We start from the raw sequence: 11189 nt of genomic DNA on the forward strand, positions 1-11189 counted from the left end.
GACCGGACGTTTACCTCCATTACCTCGAGATGTTTACCTCCACAGTCGGACCAGAATAACCTGTCACTCAGCGCTTACTATTCACCCGTTTCCTCCAATAGCGTGACTCTGTCCTAAGAGGGGGGGGGGGACTGGATTAAAACAGGATAGAACGAGGAAAACAAGATGTGACAGAGAGGAGGGTTTCACAAAGGACAGGAAACACAAAGACATGTCAGAGAGAGCAGGATGGAGAGATGGAAGGATAGATAGAAAGAGGATGGCTGAGAGGGAAATAAGGGAGAAATGGTGAATGTGGGCTTAAGGAGGGAAATGTATGAGACATAGGTAGAATATAAGAGAGGAGGAGGAAGGAAACTGGAAGGACAGATCAAGAAAAAAGAGGAAGAAGGTCCAGATGGTTTAATGAAGAAAGAAATAAAGAAAGGATAAAGGCAGCCAAAAATATTTTCCTACAGCTTTGAAGTCCACTTTTAGTTCCAAAGCGGTTTGTTGTGATTATGATATGATTCGATAAACAGCGGTGGCTTGCGGTGCGTGCCCCGGCAGATAAAGCGATGAAAGTTTTCTAAAACAGAAGTGACTCAGAGGTTATGGTTTTTAGCAGCGTTAGTCAGCAGACTGACAGACGCTGCTTTGATCAGCATCCAGGTCTGATGAAAAACGTCAGAATATTACACCCTTAAAAAACAACTGGAAGTAAACAAATGTGTCATTATCTGAATATTTCTTTAGAAGAATTAAAAAGAAAATAATAATTTAAAGATTTGACTTTTGACTTTAGGATTTTGTAGATGTATGTTTCATAGTAAGTATAAAAGTCAAGCAGGTTCACTGTAAGAAAAGAGAATTTATTTAAAATATAACCAACAAAAGACAAACGAAAAACATTGTCTCAATGATGTTTTGTGACTGATACCCTGCTAGTGTCTTAGTAAGGTGCGTCTGTGTTCTTTCTCTTTGATTCTTACTGATTTTTCTTATTGTTGATAATAGTGATGGACGTAACTGATTTTGGGGGTTTCTTTCATCATCTTTACGACTGAAGTACAATTGGGTTGTAAGGATAAATAAACAATTATTTCTGCATGATCTGGTCTCACTATAAATTTGAAAACTTGGGAGATCACTGTCCAAGACAATGTTCCAAAAATCAGACATTCGGTGAGCCCGAGTGCTCTACCGATGGGGGCGACTGTCATCCCAGGAGAGAACAGTTCCATAAAGATAGGAATGCTTCATCACAGAGGTCACTGAGACCTGACAGCAAAACACCCTGCACAGTGTTCTTTTCCTTTATTCTGTCACACTGCAGAACCATCTGATCTGCAACACTGGAGTGGCCCCCAGAGTGGCCACAAATATCAAAAAAATAAAACACTTAAACTGAACTTATTATACCAATTTTCATCTCTATATTTTTTTATTCTCGGACTCTACTACAGTAGTTGTGCGTGATGCCTTCTTTTTTCTTATACTGTGCCTTGGTGCAGGCGTTCAGTTAATTCTCTTTAGCTCCTATTCCTGTATGATTATTTCATTTCACAAACTTTCTCCTCGTGGCTGGCCCTCACAAACAGAAGGTGTGGACAGTGTTGGAATTTTATTGGAATTCCATGTGAAGGACCAACACAAAGTGGTGCACACGTGAGAAGTGGAACAAAAATCATACATGATTCCAAACATTTTTTACAAATAAATAACTGAAAAGTGGGGTGTGCGTAATTATTCAGCCCCCTGAGTCAATACTTTGTAGAACCACCTTTTGCTGCAATTCCAGCTGCCAGTCTTTTAGGGTCTGTCTCTACCAGCTTTGCACATCTAGAGACTGAAATCCTTGCTCATTCTTCTTTGCTAAACAGCTCCAGCTCAGTCAGATTAGATGGACAGCATTTGTGAACAGCAGTTTTCAGATCTTGACACAGATTCTCGATTGGATTTAAATCTGTCTTTGACTGGGCCGTTCTAACACATGGATATTTGTTTTAAACCATCCCATTGTTGCCCTGGCTTTATGTTTAGGGTCGTTGTCCTGCTGGAAGGTGAACCTCCGCCCCAGTCTTAAGTCTTTTGCAGACTCCAAGAGGTTTTCTTCCAAGATTGCCCTGTATTTGGCTCCATCCATCTTCCCATCAACTCTGACCAGCTTCCCTGTCCCTGCTGAAGAGAAGCACCCCCAGAGCATGATGCTGCCACCACCATATTTGACAGTGGGGATGGTGTGTTCAGAGTCATGTGCAGTGTTAATTTTCCGCCACAGGGTGGGCCAGTATGGGCCATTTATATGGATACACCGTAATAACATGGGAATGGTTGGTGATATTAAAGTCCTGTTTGTGGCACATTATTATATGTGAGGGGGCAAACTCCTCAAGATGGGTGGTGACCATGGTGACCATTTAGAAGTCGGCCATCTTGGATGCAACTTTTGTTTTTTCAATAGGAAGAGGGCCATGTGACACATCAATCTTATTGGTAATGTCACAAGAAAAACAATGGTGTGCTTGGTTTCAACGTAACTTTATTCTTTCATGAGTTATTTACAAGTTTCTCTTTGTTCACAGCCATTGACATGTCGAACAGGTTAACACGTGAGGAGCGGATTGAAATTGTGTTGATATCTGGTGAACGCAGTAACCGGGTCATTGCAGCAGATTTCAATGCAAGACACCCTACGAGACCACCCATCTCCCATGCTACAGTTAGCAAACTGCTTGCTAAGTTTCGTGAAACTGGTTCAGTGTTGGATTTGCCAAAATGTGGATGCAAGAAAACTGTCACTAATAAAGAAACATCAGTGGCTGTCCTAGCTTCATTCAGCAAGAGCCCACAGCGTAGCACTCGCCGCATGTCACTGGAGAGTGGCATTAGTCGAACATCCCTTTGGTGGATATTAGCTATTCACAAATGGCACCCTTACAAACTCCAGCTACTGCAGCATCTCAATGAGGATGATGCAGATCGGCGCACAGAATTTGCAGAATGGGCAAAACAAAAATTAAAACAGGACCCTCAGTTCACGCAGAAGATTTTGTTCAGTGATGAGGCAAACTTTTATGTGAATGGTGAAGTTAACAAACAAAACCACCGCTATTGGTCTGACACTAACCCACATTGGATGGATCCCTCCAAGACTGTTGGAACAACAAAAGTGATGGTTTGGTGTGGTATATGGGGTACAACAATAGTGGGTCCATTCTTCATCAATGCAAACCTCAAGGCCACTGGATATTTGAAATTGCTACATGATGATGTGTTTCCCTCTTTATGCACTGAAGCTGGCACGTTCCCTGAGTTTTTCCAGCAAGATGGTGCACCACCACATTATGGGTGCCAGGTCCGAGCATTCCTAGATGAACAGTTTCCTGGAAAGTGGATTGGTCGTCATGGGCCAGTTGAATGGCCCCCAAGGTCTCCCGATCTGACCCCCTTAGACTTTTGTCTTTGGGGTCATCTGAAGGCAATTGTCTATGGTGTGAAGATACAAGATATGCAGCACCTGAAACTACGGATACTGGATGCCTGTGCTGGCATTTCTCCTGCGGTGTTGCTATCAGTGTGTGAAGAGTGGGAGAAGAGGGTTGCATTGACAATCCAACACAATGGGCAGCACATTGAACACATTTTATAAGTGGTCAGAAACTTGTAAATAACTCATGAAAGAATAAAGTTACGTTGAAACCAAGCACACCATTGTTTTTCTTGTGACATTACCAATAAGTTTGATGTGTCACATGGCCCTCTTCCTATTGAAAAAACAAAAGTTGCATCCAAGATGGCCGACTTCTAAATGGCCACCATGGTCACCAACCATCTTGAGGAGTTTGTCCCCTCACATATACTAATGTGCCACAAACAGGACTTTAATATCACCAACCATTCCCATTTTATTACGGTGTATCCATATAAATGGCCCATACTGGCCCACCCAGTATATACTGTGTATATATATATATATATATATATATATATATATATATATATATATATATATATATATATATTAGTTTTGCATTGGAGCCTTTGCAGATGTATTAAATAAAGTGTGAGTGATAATAACAAGTGCCTGTTTTAGATCCTCCAACATAGCTTGATAGGAATCCAACATTCTGTCCAACATACGCACACACAGCAGGGTGTTTTACTCAAAACGCTTCACAGCAACATATCTGTGTGTGCCAGTGGAGGGATACAGAAATGGGATGAAAATGTTCTGTCAGCACCAGCAATAGGCTTTCAGTGAGTTTGGAGTTTGTTTGTTCGCTGTGTCAGCCAATCAGCTGACAGACAGAGCTTTGAAGCTGAGGTTTCAGCTCTCAGCATCAGAGTGAGGCCTCAAGACAGACTTGGAAAGAGAGCTGAGAAAACTTGTGCTGCTTTGCGTTTTACTTGAAGTAAAGACTGTTTTGTCTAATATTGGCTTGAAAAGGACACCCTGTGACCACAGGTACACTGTAAACTCAACAAATACAGCAAGATTCTGGGTTTTAGTTCAAGGTAACAGCAATAACCTTTAAAGTGGGCAAACTGTGGAACAAAACGGTGACAGGAGTAGTACAGTGTTAAAATGTACTGTAATAATATTAATCATATGAATTATTATCATTAATATTATTATTATTATAGTAAGATATGCAAATGAGATTTCAATATTATTAATATGCATGTAAATCTTTTTTATTCAGAGGTGTACAAGTAGAAAATAATAGTCACTGTGAAATAGCAATGTGAATAAATGTACTGTTATACTGGTCAGGACCTGTAATAAAAATCTGAAAAATAATGGATAAAGTGTGGTGTTTAAAATTTAAGGACCTATATGAACCCTTTAGCTCAATAAAATGCATCCAGATGTTTGCAGTAGTTTGCCATTTAGTCCTTGAACTTATCAGTAAATGCAGTGCATATCTTGCTGTCGCCACACACCATGCATGTTCACGGTGCTGCATGCAGAAATGTTCAGCATATGCAGGTGATGATGGTAGTGCAGGTTACCATCATCAGGTAAAAAGCAGGGAACAGCAGACACAGACACAGTGGCACAGAAATAGTAAAAGAAAGGAAGGGGGAAGACAGACCACAGGAGAAGACAAGGATACAAAACGCAGTGGAGCAGGAAGGAGAAAAAAAACTATTAACCATGAAGGACCTTTAAACACCTTAATAAATAATATAGACTGTTGGAATTACTAAACAAACAAACAAACCCTTTGTCAAATATAAGAAGCAGTTTGCACCCAAAAGGCTCACAAACACAGCAAACATTTTAGTAAATCTTTTACTGGAAATCTAACATCACAGTAAGAGCCGAAAACTGAAACTCCAGCTTCTCAAAACAGATGGTTGATGGCCAGAGTGAGCTGGGAGGTTATTTTAGAAAAAGCACAACTGGTAGCTTATCTTGTGTAGTACAAAACTCATTGTATTACAGTCCAGTGACATGCATCTGAGGTTAACAGGTGATTCTAAATGGTTGTCTGTCTCTGCGTGTCACAGACTGACACACTGTGTACCCTGCCTCACAACTGCTGGGCGACACTCCAGTCTTCATTCCTAAAAACAACAGACAACTTTTTACAGTCTGTAGTTGTGACCTTAATATTTTTTATGTGTTTTTTAATACAAAACATTTATTTAATGCCTATATATAATCCATCAAAAATATGATGATGGACATGCTTCAGTTTAACCTTACACTTCATAAATATGTAGACTGCTGTGTCTAAAGTGGCAACAAATAAAATAAAATAAAATAAAAATAAAAATGCAGCTCTAGCATATAAAAAGACTTTTTACACACAAAGCCTGGTAAAACTTTACTAATGCAGTAGTGTAGTAATGCAGAACTTCTTTCAGTTCTTAACCTTTTAACCAAATGCATAAATAAATCTGGGGGATCAGGAGGAGACAGTTCAGCTAGAAATTTAATATTTTCTTCCATTTGTTCTTTATTCTGATCTGTGCTTTTTAATTAAATATTGGATAATTTTTCTTCTTCTGACTTCAGAGAAAGGCATTGAAATGTGCTGTTTACATTGCAGACATCTGACAAATGACAGTGGAAAACCAACCACAGATGTGATGTTTGTCATTGAGCAACACCCCAAAATATTCATACCTGCTGGTTTAATCTTCAGAAATAACAAGAATTTTATAGGGTTATTTAAAATCTGACGAAGCAGGTAGTACTCATAGTGTAGTGGTTTAAACTCAACAAGCATAAAATCCCTGGTTTGCTTCCAGAAGGAGATACAAATCTCTAACCTTAACCCCATAAGGACGTGTCAAAATCTGCCAAATAAATTTGCTGAGTTAGCCACCACAGTGATCCCAACACAGTGAATAAGGGAGCAGCCAAAAGAAACTTTAAAAAGCACAGTAACTACTTGCTGCTGCAGAAAATGCAGTGATGATGGTAGTGCTCTAAAGTAAAGCCAATCAACGAGTATGTGAAAATTCTTCTTAAGTACATTTTGAATAACAAGCTAACGTTACTTTGTTTCTGCTATTCATTTTTGCTTTTGGCCAGAACCATGTTTACCACTATGTAGCATCCTGTTATCTATACAGCAGTCAAAATAAGTTTAAATAGACAGCACAGTCACAAAATTGCAAGTAAGACAACACAACTTTTGTGAATCACTCCTATTAGCGCTATTTGGGGATTGCTCTCACTTGCCATTTTGCCCTGTTTAGGAAATCTGGCCCATTGTGCGGATGGCAGCATGTATTTACCTTTCAGCGCTGGTGATAAAATATTACACATTATTTTCAGCCTATAGTACCACTTAGCCTTCTGGTCTTTTGTTGTCCCTGTCCCAACTTTTGAGATATGTTGCTGCCATCAAATTCAAAATGTGTAATAACATGTTTCAGTTTAAACACTTCTATGTAGTATTGTATATAAAATATGGTTTTATGAAATTTGCAAGTCATTGCATTGTTTTTTTTTAACATTTTACACACTCCCCATTTTCACAGGTTGTTGGTGTGTCGTTACAGAGGGATACTATAAAAACAAAGAATTCAGGTCTTTTTAACCTCCCCAGATGCATTACAGCATTCTCCATTTCAATATGTGAGTGCCGACATCAAAGAGACTGTTGTTCGTTTCCACTGCAATACAGCCACTGAAAATCAGAGGCGACGACTGACTGCACTAATCTCAGTAGAGCACTAGCACGTTAGCTAGCCTCTGAGGAGAGCACACTGTTTCCTTTGGAGCAGAATGGGGAGCTTTGAAAACTCCACAGGCTGAAACGGAGATTCAGTGAGCTTGATGTGAATGACGGGTAAGCAAAACATCTCAGCTAAACTGAAGCCAAGAGAACACATGCAGACTCACGCTTGTAACACAGCAGGAGACAAAGTTAACCTCTTAATTCAGTCCGTTGCATTGTTTTCATCTCCTTTTTGCCACCTGAGAACTTTAGACTGGTAATTATCAATTTTAGCAACATCTCTGTACAGTGTTCAGCACAACATCACTCCCTTTCAGCTAAAGATAGTGTACTGAACTGGAATACAGCAGCATAATGAATTGTATGCATCCATCCTCTTCCACTTATCCAGTTCTCATTTGCAGAGTGTGGGGGGCTAGAGCCTATCCCAGCTGACGTAGGCTGAAAGGCGGGGTACCCCCTGGACAGGTTGCCACAGAGATTTATAAAATTTTTATCTTGTTAATTTTAATAACAAACAAAACTATAGAAAGACTTGATGAGAATAAGAAATTCCTCCATTGTTACATTAGTCTTTAAAATATTTTCGGTCTCACAATTGAGAACAAGATGCAACACAAACCTTACAACCACATCAATATTCAGGCCAGTCTTCTTCCTCCCTAGCAGTTCATATCCCGCGATGCAGGGTCCGCTGTTTTGCATGCCTTCCTCCACTTCTTCCTATCCAGGGCGTCTTCTGGTGTAACATTCGCAGCCTTCATATCATCTTTGATTCGGTCCATCCAGCACTTTTTTGGTCTTCCTCATGGCCTGTTGCCACCCAGATCTAATTGCTGGGCTGTCTTTGCGATGGAGTTCTTATCGCTACGGGCAACATGGCCGTACCATCGGAGCCTCGCCTCCCGCATCTTCTCTGTGATCGGTGTCACTCCCCATCGTTTCCTGACATCTTCGTTCCTTGCTCGGTCTAGTCATGTGAGACCCAGAGGCCACCTCAGCATCTTCATCTCCATGGTGTGAAGGGCTTGTTCGTGCTTGGTCGTCGCTGGCCAGCCCTCTGAGCCGTAGAGTGCCACTGGGCGCACAATCGACTTATAAACTTTTGCCTTAAGATAGATTGGCATTCTCTTGTCACATAAGACTCCACTGACCTGACGCCACTTCATCCACGCTGCGTTGACTCGGAGTCTGGCGTCTGGTCGAGTTTTGTAGTGATGGTACTGTTGGTCTGGGGGCCCCATTAAGGTACTCAGTCTTCTTGATGTTCAGGCACATGCCGTTTTTGGAGAGCCGATCTTTCCACGCTTCTGTTTGGGTTTGCAGGGCTATCAACATTCAGACCAGTACTCCCTAGAATGTACTTAGAGCCCTTGCACATACAATCTGTATACAGAAAAACACCTGCATCGTGGTTGGCTCAGTCAGATATACTCGCGATCCTTACAACATGATTACATACACTACCACCCAAATGTTTTGGGACCTTTTTTTCCTCTTATCACTGAAGTGATAAAAAATGAGTGTTAGAATTGTCAATTCAATTTTATTTATACAGCGCCAAATCACAACAACAGTCACCTCAAGGTGCTTTATATTGTATGGCAGACCCTTACAATATAAGGGTCTATATATATATATATATACAGAGAAAAAGCCAACAATCATATGACCCCCTATGAGCAAGCACTTTGGCAACAGTGAGAAGGAAAAACTCCTTTTAACAGGAAGAAATCTCCGGCAGAACCAGGCTCAGGGAGGGGCGAGCCAATCTTAAATCCCCTTAATGATTAATTTGTCTGTGTACGTCCCTTTTGAGCATCTATTAATTGTGTTCTGTTACCAAATTTGTCCTGATAAAGGACCGAAGGATCATTAGAAAATATTTTTCTGCCTTAGTGTCTGGTACCTCAGCCCTTGAAAATTAGTTTAAAGGCAAAAGAAAAAAGAAAAGATGAACTTGTCCTAAACTCATGTGAATATTCTTGTACATTGCAGCTCTTCCTTGTGGGAAATTGCAAAAACAAAAAATTAACAACAAACAGACCAATAAACAAACAGACACACAGGACAAGTAGCTCAGGCTTTTAGAGAAACAGATGCCTTGTAGCTCCTCCACAGGCGGCTGCGGTATCCATACCATCAGACTGTGCTAGTCTTTGAAGTGAAGTGATGCAAGAAAGCAGCTCATCATGCTTGTGTCAATGTTACTTTACTTTACCCATGTCTAAGTTCTAATGCATTTCCTACAATGTTCTCTTTACACAATTTAACTTTTTACAGATACTGTAATTTAAACCTGCAATCTCATACATTTCCATTTTTGAAAGGGAATACATGAAGGAGGAAGAAAATAGCAAAATGATGAACGAGAGGAGGAGCATTCATTCATTCACACATTTATGCACACGGGTGTATTTGATCCTCTGAAATACAAGAAATACAACAAGGACCTAGCTCAGGACCGCAGTGAGACTCTCTTTACGGTATCAGTTAATGACAATCCCAATAAAATGAAACTTAATGAAATGCCTCTAGACCAGAAATGGCTCCCCAAGGCCCAGGAATCATCATCATTTCTCTGCATGATGTCATTTCCCTCTGTCAGAATACACCTCTACCCAGCCCCAAGCTGTGTCGCCCGGCAGAATACAACTCATCTGTCACTAGATAATGAGGCCCAGATGTGGTACTCCTCTGGTTACCCCGGCTGCTACCAACTTATCCTTGTCAGAGCAATACAGTACCCAGAATCGTGCTGTTTATTGTACTTGTCCCAGTGTCCTGGAGATTTTTTGGAGCTGAAATAAAATAAGAGAAGGTAATGATGTAGAGATGGACGAACATTATTTGCTTATAGACTATACGGCTGGCTGTCACTTACATTAGCTGGCAGTAGGGCTGGGCCATATCATACCGTTCACGGTAATACCGGTATAATGTTAGGCAACGATAGAAAAATGAAATATCGTGATAGAATATGGGTAAAACACGCACGCGCAGTGCCTTTGTTTTCATACGCACACAGCGGAAAAAGCATGGCGGCGAAAGCAGATCGTTGAATGAAGTGGATGGACCAGAATCGTTTGTAAAAATGCTGCAACTTCAGTGGTGTGGAACTGGTTTAGCTTTCGTCCGTCAGATACACAACAAAGCACTATTTTTGGTAGAGCATGCTAGCGGGCCGTCGTTATTACCGTGTTTTTTGGAAAATACGGCACACTTAAAATCAATCCTTTGATTTTTCTGAAAATCGACAGTGCCCCTTATAATCCCGTGTGCCTTATGTATGAATTCTGGTTGTGTTTACTGACCTCGAAACGATTTTATGTGGTACACAGCGCTCAAAAATCTGTCAAATGTTTTAGTACGACTTTGCTAAGCTACGAACCCGCACCGCTTGATGGATTGTCGGAGCATTACAGCTATCGTAGGCAGGAGCCTCGCGGAGTGATACGTACTGTGCTTCAACATAATATTACCATATTGTGTGTGTATAACCTCTTTTTAAGTTTTGTGGATATTATACATGGTTATGCTGAGGACATGTCGGCCAATTTCCACTGGAAATGCCTTTTGGTTAAACTGACAGCACGGAATTTGCATTTCCACTGTTAAATTTTTATATAACTTTAATGCACGTAAAAAACAGCTGCTTGTTTAAGTAAAAATACATTGATGGGTTTTTTTGCACTAATAAAGTTGTGGAGTTGTAAAGTATTTTGTCTAGTGTCAATTATATCGTCAGTTATATCGTTATCGCAAATTTTCAAATGTATATCGTGATAAATATTTTTGGTCATATCGCCCTGCTCTAGCTGGCAGTCTGTATTACTAAATTGCTTTATCCTATCATGTTTTTTGTTATCATTTTGCATATTATTTCCTTTATGGTCTTTTTGATTTTACACTGAACAAGTTGGGGGTTCCTCTTGCATGTTTTTAGACCTAGTACCTCACTTCTAGATGAAATCTGGGTGTTTGGCCCTCTTGTGTTCACTCAAGTCT

The 11189-nt window shown here is 40.4% G+C and overlaps 1 pseudogene; it reads right to left on the reverse strand.

Moving 5' to 3' along the window:
• Window positions 1–5930: 5930 nt before the first annotated feature.
• Window positions 5931–8750, reverse strand: LOC120738389 (annotated as a pseudogene).
• Between the last annotated feature and the right edge of the window lie 2439 nt (window positions 8751–11189).

The sequence above is a fragment of the Simochromis diagramma genome, unplaced genomic scaffold, assembly GCF_900408965.1.
Source record: "Simochromis diagramma unplaced genomic scaffold, fSimDia1.1 OVJJ01000337.1, whole genome shotgun sequence".
In the NCBI taxonomy this organism is placed as follows: domain Eukaryota; kingdom Metazoa; phylum Chordata; class Actinopteri; order Cichliformes; family Cichlidae; genus Simochromis; species Simochromis diagramma.